Source organism: Biomphalaria glabrata, chromosome 10 (genome assembly GCF_947242115.1).
Source record: "Biomphalaria glabrata chromosome 10, xgBioGlab47.1, whole genome shotgun sequence".
In the NCBI taxonomy this organism is placed as follows: domain Eukaryota; kingdom Metazoa; phylum Mollusca; class Gastropoda; family Planorbidae; genus Biomphalaria; species Biomphalaria glabrata.
The window spans coordinates 3,331,013-3,345,840 of NC_074720.1; the positions used below are offsets into that span (position 1 = coordinate 3,331,013).

A 14,828-nucleotide genomic window follows, 5' to 3' on the forward strand; every position below is an offset into this window, starting at 1 on the left:
GCCAAGTTTTGTGTTTCACTGACTATGAAAATGTTTTGATCATTTTTTGTTCTCTTTACAGTGAACATCTTGAGAAGGAAAACAATTCCTAGAGGCAAAGACACAGACACAGTAGATACATTAGAGATTGTTTCCTTTTCTACCATCATTTAGAGCCTTCCTTGTGCTCTAAGGGAACCTGCCATTATCTTTTGATTGCTAATTGTCTGTGAAGATGTTTTTACATTCCTACTGCGTCTGAAAGAAATGAATATTTCCCTAATGCTACTTCAAAACAAGACCTTCTCAAGACAATCCTAGTTACCAAGCTACAATACAGGACCCAGAAGGAAACAATGAAGAATCCTCCCAACCTCAAGTTGAGTACCCATGCTCACCTACTAGAGTGGCGACACATACTTCTCCTACGCCCACAGTTATACATTCTGAACCCTGTAACCCAACCTCACATGGTTACATTACTAGAAATGGTCCTGAAGTTAGAAAAACTAACAGATACAATAAATAGAACAATCATTTCTGATACCAGGTACAACTAGTCAAGTGATGTACTTTGTAAGAACTAATTAGGTGGAATTGCCATAATTTACTTGTATCTTGTTCTATATTTAGGTATATCTTGACAATCAGTCCAGTCATTTGTTCATTTTTTTAAAAAATATTCCTTTTTTTTCCCCTCAATCTTCTTGTTTCAGTTCGTAATGTTTTTATATTTTTTGTTTTCAGAGGAGGGATGTTCTATGGTATAGTACCATTATTATTATTGTATTAAGCAAACTTGTATATGTATGTTTATTCATGAATACTAGTGAAAAACATCCATTCTGGATCATCTACCGAAAATGTTGTAAACACTATAAATGTCTTCAGTTAACCTTGGACATTCTAAAGAGTCATAACACCAAAGCCTTGCTACATTATGCTCAATTCAATTTATTATCTCCCCTGCTTTTGTGTGCTATCATATTAATGTTCAATAGTGTCACATCCATGCACAATTTGTTCTATGCTTTTTATAGTTTAAATAGTGACTTGACATTATTTATCTCTACTAAAATATTGTCATATTATTATATTTAAAATAAAACTGTTAAGATTTACTATGCTGTTATTATTATGAAAGCTTTGCTGTGTTGCTATAAATGCAGTTTTGAGGTTTAGTCTAAGGGCATCATAGATGATAAATTTTGTTACACTCACCTTAACAGTTAAAAATAAAATGTTCCATAAATAAAGAGTCTATTAATATTTACTATTTGGTATTGACAGACTTCATTAAAGCATTGAGCTCATCCCCTTAGTCTATTTAAAACTTTAAAATACTAATTCACTTTGTCTTATCTAATGGTGATCATGGGGTATCCACTTTGTCATCTCCATAGTCTCTGGTATGAACACTCACTGTCCTGTTGGAGGTTAGGGCTAGGATGTAATCTCTATTTCTGATGGAACACATGTAAAACCAACAGTAGACCTAGACTCTATTAACAGGTCATGCAAACATTTATTCTTATCTGGCTCTCCCATAGCTATTTTTATGTATTTTTATTTTTACTACTTTTGTAGGCTAGTGCTAAGCTGTATACTTGTACTTCCCCCTATTATTATATGGGTTAGTGCAATGCTGTTTCCTGTACTGTTGACTAGTGGTCTGTATGTCAGTTTTAATTATTCTGTACCTGGGACTGCCTGTAAGTTTCAGAATTATTTTTCTTTTTTTAATTTTACTATGTGTAAATCTATTATTTATTTTTAGCAATATATGTTACATTATTTTTCTAACTGGAACAACTGTCAAAATATTTGACAATATGTTTTTAAAAATATGGCCAAGCCCCGCCCTGTGATGTCATAATGGCCACTTCTTATGTTTATGTACTAGATTTTGTCCTTATGTTTTTTTTAGCTGCAGTGTTTTGTAACTGCTGCTTTAGTCATTTAAATTAAAGTCTCATTTTTTAATATTTCTTCTCTATGTTTCTTGATTTCTTTTAATTCACTAGATTTGTTTAGTTGACTTGAGTTGTCTAGTTGATTAGGTGACTCAAGCCCCTTGGCCACAGACTGAGGTGCACAGATACAACCCACCCAGTAGCGTTACCTTCTGGTAACTGTAACTTCTTGTTAGCCCAGGCTGGACATGACTTGGGTTCGCCACTCTAACATAATACTAATATTCTCTTAAATCATTGTAGACAGCATTGAGACCACCCCTGTCCTTAACAAGACACAACAGTTTAAAGCTTCTATAGAATTCACTTGGAGCTGTGGTGGCTGAGGGGTAAAGTACTTGGATTTGGATTCCTAACATGGGTCCAGGGTTTGAAGACTAGGATTTTGAATTTTAAGGCTATTAGGCACCTTAAGTTCACCCAGCGCTAATGGGTTCCTGGCATTTTTAAGGGAAGTTGGTCATTGTGCTGGCCACCTGACACACCCATTGACCACGATTTATGAGCTTTATATCATCTGCCCTACAGATTGCAAAGTTTGGGAAGGGAAGTTACACTTGAATATATTTTTAAAAAATTTGCTCTACATCAAAAAGCCTCCATTTTTTGTTTGTCATTCACTTCATCTTTGAAATGATTGAATATTGAGGTCAAATTAGATTAGTTGACTAAGAGTTTCTATTATAGAGGATAATCACTGACTAAATCTTAATCGCGCTGCCTGTCGTATCTTTTCAGTAATTTTCCATTTCATCGCTGATTAAAATTCTTCATGTTCATTGAAGTAATTGTTGGGCATTTCATGGTGTATTGAGGCCATCACAATGACCTGCTGCATTGTTACTTCCCTTTACTATTAAGTTTTCAAATACATTAATAGTTATCTCAAAATATGAATTCAGTAACATGTATGTGTAGACCAAACCTCGATGATACATATATAAATGTAAAAAGACTTGTATACATATTATTTATCCAAGAGGTTGTTTAGTTACTTTAGTCCTTTTGAAACAGTTATGATACCAATTAGTTTAGCCAAATATTGTGCTACAAATTCCCTTTACTACAAATTTAAAAGACCTGATACCCAAAGGGATTCAAAGATCAAGATTCTTCATGTTGCAGTTTTTCATTTATAAATTTATTTTATAAGCAGCTTATTATTGTATTACAACAAAGTTAAGATTTATGTTTTTCTTTGTGAAGCTGCAGTCGCATAGCCTTACAATATAGTTGATTCATCATATGAATTCTAGAACAAGCTTATTAAAAAATTATTTAAACATGTGTTAAGCTAATTAGACCTGGTTCCATAAGGTTGGAGTTGTTAGTAGTGATATGGATATAAGCACCCTACTACCAGTACATACATGAAATCAGAAGCTAGCAACTCTGAGACAGTTTGAAGCATACAGTGCTACTCCCTTGCAGAGCCTGCGATCTCAACTGTATTGGCATTTGCCATTCCTTCCTATAGCTGCATGGAGAGGGGGGAACTGCTGAGTGGGGGACATCATTCCAACCATAGCTGATGCCTGGGATATGAGATGATCCTTCGCCATAGAATCAGATCAACGTTTGAGATTTGCTGATAGTTTAGACAGAAACTTGCTCAAAGACAAATACTGTTACAAAGCCAGTAGCTAAACAAACGTTTGTAAGAAGTTTTTAGTGACATAAGGAAAAGAATGATTGAAATTTGTACAATTTTAGAATAACCAAATCTAAGGGTGTGTGGGGGGGGGGGGGGAAGCAGCCATTTTGTTTAGTACCAGTACCTGGTAAATATGTCAATCAACACGTTTTAAAAAAAGGTAAAGTTATATCAGACTTCATTTGAGTGTCACCCTGAGAGACTCAAATCCTCTAGCTAACGAATTGGATTGAAACCCAGCTGAAGTGCTTCCTAGCTCTGTTGAACAGCAAATATTAATGCGACATGCTGAGCAAAGAAATGTCAGAAATATCATTTCCCCATATAGGCAATACAAAAGTAATTTGAACAAAAAAGTATTTAGAAAAGACTACTTACAATTTAAAAACAAAAGCAAACTGGTTCTAATATTTTAAAATGAAGGCCACATTTATTACAAGGTATACATAAATATAAAAATGAGTCAACAAAATCAATGTATATGAGGCACAGCTTATTTAAAGTTAACAATCAACTTTTTGGAATATCACAATAATACTGAAACTGCTGCTTAAATAAATGTTTATTGGTGGTCCTGATATTACTTTTAGTAGTAAAAGATTGTGTAGAATAAAAAAAACTTTATTTAGACATTTGATTTTGAAAGGGAGACAATTCAATTAGAAGTTATAGTACGTAGAATAAAAACAAATATAATGACACAAAAGGATAAAACTAAATATCAGTTGTTATTCTTAAAATTAAAAACAAATGTATATTTAAGACATTTGCATATTCTATTCCAAAATATAAACTTAAATAAATATCAGAATATTTTATTGTCAAAGATATTATTGCTAGAGTTGTATGCCCTAACCCTCTTACAACAGATATTTGTTCTGTCAAAACCAAATTTTAAAAGCTAATCAGCATGCTGATCTATAGGTTCACATGGTATAAAACTCTGCCAGGTCATTGTTTCATGAACAATAAAGTGAACACCTATGGCTATACTTAAATACTTGATGTAAACTTAATAACACTGACACTACCAACAAGGTTCAATGTAGAAAAAATCTCCACTTAAGTAAATGACTATAAAAACTATTATATAAGTAAATAAATGCCATTAATATGATATTCATATTCTACAAATATACAAACATAAGAAAATCAGTATAAATTATCCAAAAGTTTTAAAAATTATTCAGTGCAGAAACTACATTAAATTTAAGATGTTAGCTGTAAAAACTTTATTTCTACAATACAAAGAAATATGCCATTGTACAATATTTCATTTACAAAACATAATTGAATAAAATAAAAAGTAACATTTTCATATAGAACTCTTCAAAGAAAACTACAGTTGATATTGCAGATATTAAAAAGTATTAGTAACAAGTTAAATACATGCCAGTGGTTTCAAATAAAAAATATATCCAGTTATCATTTGTTCCTATGTCTAAATACCTATACTGGTAAACTTTGTTCAAAAAAGATTCTACATAAAGAATATGTTATCTCAAAAATTTAATTTAATCTTTTATATTTTTTAGCATTTTATATTTTTGATGGACTCCTGTGATTGATTAACTTTACTTATGTTATTCAACCACAGAATTCCATCAAAAGCTCTTAATTTCTTTAAGACATTATCTTGTTGAAAAGTACAGTTAGCTGTGGCAACTCTCTTTAATGCCTACGGTCATTAACAAATGTACCTCAAAGAAATCTTTGTTTAATTTCTAACTTAAAGTCAACAAAGTAAATGAATAGCAGGTACCCGGTAAATGTGAATTAAAAAACAAAACATTGTAAGTTTTTTCTCTAAGTGTTTTACAATTTCAGATTCAAAGACAAAGTTTATTAACATGTTCGTCCTACATTTGTAAAACAAAAAATATGGTTAATGTCTTTAAACTCATACAAAAACACAAGGGAAATTTAACACTGTCACAGCATAAAAAAACAAACTCAAATTAACCTTTGACCTTATCTTTCTTGGACACACTCAGTATAAAGAAAACTAAACAATTCATGAACAGTATTGTCTTGAGCACCAAAATGTAAGTGTTATGTGGCGACTACTAAAAGTTGTGTACACTTAATCTTTTATCACTAAATGGATGGAAATCTTTCTGCTAGACCAGTCAGCAATGGATTTCAGATATCCCTCACAGCTTCTGTGGTTGAATAATACCCAGAAAAAAAGCTGCTTATAATAATATCTGTTGAACTTGACCATCACTTAGGGTGATAGGCACTATATTAAAAAAAAAGATTAAACTAAACAGAATTGACAGGCAATGTGTCATTAAAAAAAGACACTTTCTAACTTTAAAAATCTACAAACATTATAGACAGTAGAAAAGTAAGCTATACAGTTGCCTACTTTTTCTTGTTTTAATACCGGCATCTTTGATTTTCATTGCATTCTACTTATCTTATAATCATGAATATATTTAATTATCTTAGTCATTGAGGCTTGTACAGGACATGCAATACTTAGATAATTGTCAGTAACATAATATTAGGCTATATAAATATCCAGTCTATGTGAGCCTTGGTACAGCAGCATATCTAAACACAAGTGAGTAGCCTTCTTCTGTAAGGTACTTGTGTAGTTAAGGAAGATCTCATATTAGTAAACAGGCCAACATTTTAGGTTCCTTAGCTGACAAATCTTTTGGACATTCTAGAAGAAAGTAAATAACATAAGTTAAGTTAATCAATCACAGGAGTCCATCAAAAGCTCTTAATTTCTTTAAGACATTATCTTGTTGAAAAGTACAGTTAGCTATGTCAACTCTCTTTAATGCCTATATTTGTAAACAGGCCAACATTTTAGGCTCCTTAGCTGACAAATCTTTTGGACATTCTAGAAGAAAGTAAATGCAATCAGGCTTTAATATCATCATCTCTTGAAATTATTTTTGCAGAAGCTAAGAAAGAGACATCTCAAATAAGATAAGATGATCTCATAAAAAGGTAATATAGATCACAAATTATATCACATAGATCTTAAACAAGATAAAATAGATCTCAAACAAGATAAAATAGATCTCAAACAAGATAGGATAGATCTCAAACAAGATAAGATAGATCTAAAACAAGATAGTATAGATCTCAAACAAGATAAAATAGATCACAAATTAGAACAGAAAGATCTTCACAAGATAAAAAAGATCTCAAAAATATAACATAGATCACAAGTTAAATCAGATAGATCTTAAATAAGAAAAAAAAAAGATCTTAAACATGATCAGATAGATCTCAAACAAAATAGATCTCAAGCAAGTTAAGATAATATTGAAACGTGACATCAAACATAAAAGCAGCTTCTTGAGAGGAAGGTGAAGAAACTGTAGTAATACATAGATAAGCCACAAGGAGGACTCGAACTTCGGACCTCAGAACTATCCCCAACGCATAGCAGTGACCAGATGCAAGTCTTCTTCCTCTTCGTTTTCATTTTATAGATAAGGTTGCGTGTCAATCTGTCATGCGCCAAGAGGCCCATTGACTCTGACGTCAGCCTGCTTTTCTATTTGGGTGTGCACCCAAAGCCTTTGATCATCCAAGTTCATCTGCAAGGCAGCAGGTGTTTATTTTCGGAGTTTTCTCTCCTAGATGAACTGCTATACCTAGCTAACGAGCTTCATCTACCCAGTTAAAGCGCCCTATACTCGCTTTTTGCAATCATTTCCCTAGATTTCTGAGATGTTTTTAGTAAATATTCTAACCACTGGAATTCTCCACCTCATCCTCAATGACTGCAAACCAGTTAGTCCGCGGCTGTTTATTTGGTATTCACAGCTAACCCTTATATCTAAGGGTCCTTTCCCTATCCGCCACCTGAGGACGCACTTAGTAGAAGGTTGTAGCTCCCCCAAACAGATGCAAGTCAAACTCTTTCTTGACTAACCCCGCAGGGTGTCAAGGAGTGGCAGAAGGCAAGCTTAGAAACCAGAACTGTTGAGATGACAGTCCAGAGTGTATACCACAAGCAGCAATTCCTGACACATTTTTTTTTTTAATAAAGAAAAAAATTCAGCATGCGTAACTAATGTCAATAATGATTTTCAATGTATTTCAAATGTTTACAAGATCAAAATTCTGGATCACACAAGAAGAAACTATTAAATAGACAAAAATTGTAATAATGACAAATGTCTTTTCTTCTGAAGATTAAGGATGAGTGGAGTGTTTCAGGTGACTAGAGACAAACCCATCTGGACAGAATTATACAGATATAGAGAACACTAACTTCAAATCACATAATTTGCATATCAGGATAATGACAAAAGTGAAAAAGAAAATCATTTTACACAGATACAGAATGGCATTTGACAATAGTATTAGTATTTATATAACAGTCAAATTCCGAGTGAAAAATTGGCATGTTTTGAAATTAAAGACACATAATAGTCAACTTAAGTATTTATATTCATAATTATCATGAAATCAGACTGGTCATGGCAACATTTTTATATGCTTGCGAATCTGAGATGATGACTGCAGAACTAGAGAGGAGGATCCTAGCAATGGAATTGAGATGCTACTGAAAGATCCTAGGAATTACATACAATGACCTCATCACAAGCAAAGTGATTAAAAACAGGATTAATACAGCAGTTGAATAAAAAAAACTCAAAATTAAACTCTAAGGCAATATCACATTGTCCTCAGGGCTCACAAAGACCTTCCTTCAAGGAATAGTTCCAGGAAAAAGAGGCAGAGAAAGGGATGGGAAGACAACATAAAAGAATGGACAGGCCTTTTATTGAAAGAAATTCTATCCAAGACAAAAGACAGAGAGGAATGGAGAAAGACATTCAACAGATCTTGTGAGGTGCCCCAACAAACTAAGGGATAGAAGAAGCATATCAAGGTGAGAAATCGTCAGCCAAAACAGAAATTTGAACAAAAGCAAAATAATAGCAAGCAGTTTAATACAAATATAAACCAATCTAACTAAACAACTAAACCCATGTTTTTAATTCTGACTAGCCACTTATTTAAAACCTCTTTCCTTCCTTTGGGCACTCTTTCTTAGACTGTTTTAAATCTTTTAATTTTTCTCTGCATGTTCATCTGCAGATGAAATAAACTAAGAGCATTCATAAGCCCCCCCCCCCCCCTTTTCTAGTGCCATCTTTTTGCATTATCTCTTCTTCTTATCTTATAAAATACAGATGATTATGTCCTACGTGTGTCCCTAGGTCAATGTAGTCCTGCATGTTAATCAATGACTTAAATTCTGCCACTGGTTTTACTGGCTGACTCAGGCAACCCATGCCATGCTCTAATAGCACTAGGGAAGAAGGAGTATAAATTTGTCTTACCATATAGAACAAGGAATGTGCGTTTATCTTTGTGTCTCTCTGAGTATTTTATTAGGTTTTGTATTTGAAGATAATGGTTCAGTGTTGTATGTATTATTGCTCCTTTAGTTTTTTTAATTCTTTTATCCTTAAGTGTTTCTAAATTCAACAATTTTACTAAAGGTGTTACTATAATCAAATGTGAATATCTGTTTTTTATGAATCTTACTGCTAGAAGACCGTTGATCTTTGTGACTGTAGAGGGCACTTCCATTAACTGTGGTCAGTGATACAGTTATACTCAAAAATTAAATACACCATAAAACTGTATATTTTCAATACAGACAAAAGAAAAAGATATTATTGCTAGAGTTGTATACCCTGAATCTCTTACAACAGATATTCATTCTGTCTAAACCAGCTAATCGAAATGCTGATCTATTGGTTCACATGGTATAAAACACTGCCCAGTGATTATAAAATGAACAATGTAGTAACACCCAGGACCATACTTGAATACTTGATGTACCGGTAAACATAAGCCCTACCTCTAAGACTAAGGTAACTTTGTCCCATAAGCCTAGAGGTTGATTACAAACTATTTATTAGATAAATGTATTCAGTCTAAGACTTACTATTTACACCTGTCACCATAGAAACCCGTGGCAGCACACTCACATTTAAATGTTCAAACATGATTGGAGGTAGTGGTGAACAAGTGCCGTTATTTCTGCATGGTTTACAATATTCACAAATGTTGCCATGACCTGTAGAACAATGGTAGAAATTTATTACAATTATATTTAATCTGTAGTAAGAGAAAATGAATAATTTAGTTTTATTTTGGCGGTGCTGTGGCTGAGAGGTACAACACTTGGCTTCCAAACTGAGAGTCTTAGATTTAATCTTGGTGAAGACTGGGATTTTTTACAATTTCAGGATTCTTAGAATGCTCCTGAGTCCACCCACCTAATGGGTACCTCAATAAGCTATCAAAGGCAGGTTCATCTATGGAACAACCAGATAGACCTGTTAACTACCTCACCCTAAGGTCAATGTTAGTCAACAATCACAAAGAGGAGTGGCTCAACCAATGGGCATCAGGAAACACAGGCAGAGCCATGTACAGAGAAATGACTACGCCTAACAAACTGGACAGTATTAACTTCCTCCCCCGCAAAGAACAATCTACAATCTTCCAACTAAGAACAGGACACACACCACTATTAAATTACCACCTGAACAAAATAAACTCCACACAACTACCCCTTTGCAGACATTGCGCCCACCCCTTTGAAACCGTAAACCATATCCTCTTTGAATGCCCCTCCCTAATCCACACTTTTTTTCCTTGGCACAGTCTGCAAAAGAGCTCACAGCTCAGCAGCAATAAAGCTGGCTAGAAGAAGAAGAATGGGTACCTCAAATTTGTTAGGCAAAGTAAAGGTGGTTGGTCATTGTGCTGGCCACATGACACCCTTGTTAACCATTATCCATAGAAACAGACGACCCTTGCATCATCTGCCCTATAGATCGCAAGGTCTGAAAGGGGAACTTTACTTTACTAGTTATATTTAGTGCATTGAAATAGTTTTTTACTAGGATACTGATAATGAAGATAAAACATTGGAAATGTTAAAGATAGAAACATTCTTTTTAGATCATGTACTGAGTTTTATGTCATTCTTAATAAGATAATCAAATTTTCAATATTAGTTAAAACAGAGGTCACCAAATCTAAAACAATGTTCACTTGGCTAACATGGACATGTATCTAGCTGTTTAGGTTTATTATTGTGTTTTTTTCCCATATATTCTCCAAACATGTAAATGAATTTAAATTTCAAGGCATATTTCTCAGTCTTTTCCTTGACTCCATCAAAGAGCCATTTCTAAAAAGAACATTAAAAGACAAACAGGGAATCAAAATATAGCTCTCAGTGGCTTCATAACCTTCATTCCTTATCCACAAGCAGCCATTCCATGGTAGTGATTGAAATTCAAGTTATATATAATGTAGAACTTAAAAGTCAGGGAAACTAATGACAGGAAAGGCCATCAAGCCCCTGTAACAATTGAGCTTAAATAGACTTCTGTAAGACTAGGATTCCATAAGGTTGTTATTGCCAGAAGTGGTAATGGATATAAGCACTCCCATAAAGTTGTTATTGCCAGAATTGGTAATGGATATAAGCACTCCCATAAGGTTGTTATTGCCAGAAGTGGTAATGGATATAAGCACTCCCATAAAGTTGTTATTGCCAGAAGTGGTAATGGATATAAGCACTCCCATAAGGTTGTTATTGCCAGAAGTGGTAATGGATATAAGCACTCCCATAAGGTTGTTATTGCCAGAAGTGGTAATGGATATAAGCACTCCCATAAGGTTGTTATTGCCAGAAGTGGTAATGGATATAAGCACTCCCATAAGGTTGTTTTTGCCAGAAGTGGTAATGGATATAAGCACTCCCATAAGGTTGTTATTGCCAGAAGTGGTAATGGATATAAGCACTCCCATAAGGTTGTTATTGCCAGAAGTGGTAATGGATATAAGCACTCCCATAAGGTTGTTATTGCCAGAAGTGGTAATGGATATAAGCACTCCCATAAGGTTGTTATTGCCAGAAGTGGTAATGGATATAAGCACTCCCATAAGGTTGTTTTTGCCAGAAGTGGTAATGGATATAAGCACTCCCATAAGGTTGTTATTGCCAGAAGTGGTAATGGATATAAGCACTCCCATAAGGTTGTTATTGCCAGAAGTGGTAATGGATATAAGCACTCCCATAAGGTTGTTATTGCCAGAAGTGGTAATGGATATAAGCACTTCCATAAGGTTGTTATTGCCAGAAGTGGTAATGGATTTAAGCACTCCCATAAGGTTGTTATTGCCAGAAGTGGTAATGGATATAAGCACTTCCATAAGGTTGTTATTGCCAGAAGTGGTAATGGATATAAGCACTCCCATAAGGTTGTTATTGCCAGAAGTGGTAATGGATATAAGCAATCTACAATCTATAAAATGCTATGAATGGCATGAGTCTCAGCTTCTGATAAAATGTCAAAATCCTGACCTTCATATGTGGCTCAGAGATTGGGTCCAGTGGAACTGTTAGTATTGACAGGAGAAGGGGCAAAGGTCAACAAGTGGCACCTAAAACAGTAAGCTTTGCAAAGGAAGGGCTTGTAAGCTTTGACTAGCTACCCATCTAAGACGAGAAACTCTTAAGGTAAGGGAAACTCTTAATCCAAACCTCTGCTGCCTGAAGGCTATACATGGGAAAATCTTCGGAAGATAAAAATCAGGAGCTGGTGACTCCTAGGCAGATTGCAGAACATAGTGCTACACCCTGGCACAACATGTGTAACTGCTGATCTCAAACTGTATGATGTACCTGCCAATCATTTGGACACGTGGATAGCAGGGAACTGTTGTGTGGGTGACATTGTTTCAATCATAGGTTATCATCTCGAGATAAACCATAGTTATTCCACCACTGAAGGAGGCCAACAAGGACTTTTAAGGGAGGTCAACAAGAATCACTTCCACATTTCAATTCATTTGAGATAAACTAATTCTGCTGATCAAAGGTATCCAAAGGCTACAATAATAATAATTTTAATTTATAAGAGTGCTGTTAACAATCATGATGTAGATTCAAGGCGTTGTGATTACATTACAAACATAAACATGAGAACTAAGAGGACAAACTAATCTAAAAAAGTTAATTACAGAAAACAATAAGGGAGAGGAAGCTATCAAACATTGGCTAATATTATAGACATAAATATATTTATCTCTAAACTCTAAAAAATTCAGGCTATGTGAAATTTATCTTAAAAAAATACTTTACAGATATTCCTACAGACAGATAAGCATTAAATGCAAGGATAAGAAATCTTTGGCACAAAGTATTCAACAATTATAAATAGAAATATTAAATGCCATACCACGAATGGATTTTCACAGCCCATAAATTCTTCTTCAATGCATGAACGCTCTTTGTAGTTGATTCTACATCCTTTAAATCTCTGAGTGCAAATGGGTTCTACACCTTTCAAAGAGAAAATAAAAATATGCATTAAAAAAAATTAAAATGTGTGTACAATATCACCAAGATAATGAATGGCTGCCTGGTCCTGTGGTAAGTGCTCTGAACTGTTGTCTGGATGGTCTCTGGTTTAAACTTTGCTGACCGCCATACCTTGCCACCCTGCAGAAGGTTTGAGATTCAATGCATAGGTTTGGGATTGGATGCAATAATCTTCAAAACATAGTTTAAGATAGAGCAAATAAAAGCCCTCTATAGGATTTTAAAGAGGAAAAAGTAGTCTTTTAGTCTTTTTATTTATTTTTTTACATAATTTTTATGTTTGAGAAAACTTTTTAGAACAGAAGACTCGACATCTCAGCCCAAATCTCATGCAGGGTGGCAAGCAGGGTTCAAACTTACGATCATTGCGACAACACTCCAACGATCAAAGTATGTAGGCTATACCATAGCAAAGATCAGGATGTCATCATTATGTCAAAGATAGAGAAAATAATATGGTAGTCAAAATGCAATTTTGTGAAATTTTTTTTGAACACATCTTATATAATACAGAGGTTACTTCCAAAAAGAAGATGATAATGGAATGTGCCCTTATCCTTGTATCTTTCTGATTATTTTATTAGATTTTGTTTTTGAATTTGAAGATTATGGTTCAGTGTTGTATTTATAATTGCTACTTTACTTTATACTTTGGGGACTTCTATCCTGAAGGCTTTCTAAATTTAGTGATTTTACTACTAGTCAAATGTGAATATTTGTTTGTTATGAATCTCACTGCCCTGCTCTATTTTGTGTCTGTTCTAGTTTCTTAATGTTTTCTTGAGTTGAGGGGTCCCAAACAGAGGATGCATATTCTATTATTGGCCTAGCCAACGTTAAATGACATTTTAGTTTTATATTCTTATTTGAATAATAGATTTTTTTTTAATAAACCCTAGTGCTTTGTTTTTTTTATATGGGGATTCCATGACAGTTTTTCATTTATTATAACGCCTAGGTATTTTCCGTTTTTAGTCTGTGTTACATGAACTTGATAGAATGATCATGACTTTATTATACTTTTGATTAAAGAAATTGTGAGAAGTAGAAGATATAGATAATAGATCTGCTAAGGTTGTCAATTGTAGTCAAACTGAATTTCCATTTGATTGGATCAATAACAATTATCTTATCTCTCACAAATTAAATTGGAGCTTCCACAAAGTCTTTTACTAGCAATTTGTTTCATCTACCGAGATCTATGTTTTTTTTTGTATACTATAAATGAATGTTGATTTGCATGTTTTAAAGCCAAAACTGGTTATCACTTGTAGATATTATTAGGGGCCTATACCTTAGTGTGAGATGAAGGCATTCTATAGAATGCTTAGCTAAGCATTAACTAGCCAATTAGGAAATTATTCTCAATTTTCTACTTTGCTCATGAAATCTATAGTATTTTCAGGCATTCTAAAGAAAGACTAGCTGTAATTCAGGCAAATGAGAAAATTTTTTATTTAGAAAGATTTAATAAATAAAATATCTATAAATAAACGAGGGAAAAAAAAGAGGACTTCTTAAGAAAAAACAGCAACATTTGTAGTCCCATTTGTCTTGATACTAAGTGAGTCATTTAGTCATGCATATTATTATTAACCATGGGCGTAGCCAGGATTTTTTTTCGGGGAGGGGGGGGGTTGGATTTTTTACCCCCCCCCCCCGCGAAATTTTTTAAAAAATGTATTTATGTGTGTGTGATTATTATAACAATAACCTTTATTGCATTCTGACCCTTCATTCTTTCGGAAGACGTTTTGGTTTATTGTGCCCTAGCCCTAGCTAGCTGATATACTAGAGTCTACTGCTATAGACTATAGATCAAAAT

General features: G+C 33.9%; 2 long non-coding RNA genes across 8 annotated transcripts in view; one reads left to right on the forward strand and one right to left on the reverse strand.

Moving 5' to 3' along the window:
* The window catches only part of LOC106072032 (uncharacterized), a 32,026-nt gene extending 30,059 nt beyond the window's left edge, over positions 1-1,967 (forward strand). For all 3 annotated transcript variants that reach the window (XR_008780250.1, XR_008780251.1, XR_008780252.1), the window contains exon 7: positions 62-1,967. This is a non-coding gene — a long non-coding RNA (uncharacterized LOC106072032). The remainder of the gene's footprint in view (positions 1-61) is intronic.
* Positions 1,968-5,703: 3,736 nt separating this feature from the next.
* LOC106066076 (uncharacterized) lies at positions 5,704-14,649 on the reverse strand. 5 transcript variants are annotated; one of them, XR_008780207.1, is made up of 4 exons: positions 13,364-14,649; positions 12,861-12,964; positions 9,545-9,676; positions 5,704-6,280 (listed from the first exon to the last, which is right to left on the reverse strand). It is a non-coding gene; the product is annotated as an uncharacterized LOC106066076 (long non-coding RNA). The 5 variants fall into 5 exon arrangements; XR_008780209.1 differs by having other exon boundaries at positions 9,588-9,676; positions 13,364-14,647; XR_008780211.1 differs by lacking the exon at positions 5,704-6,280 and adding an exon at positions 6,297-6,463 and having other exon boundaries at positions 9,588-9,676.
* Between the last annotated feature and the right edge of the window lie 179 nt (positions 14,650-14,828).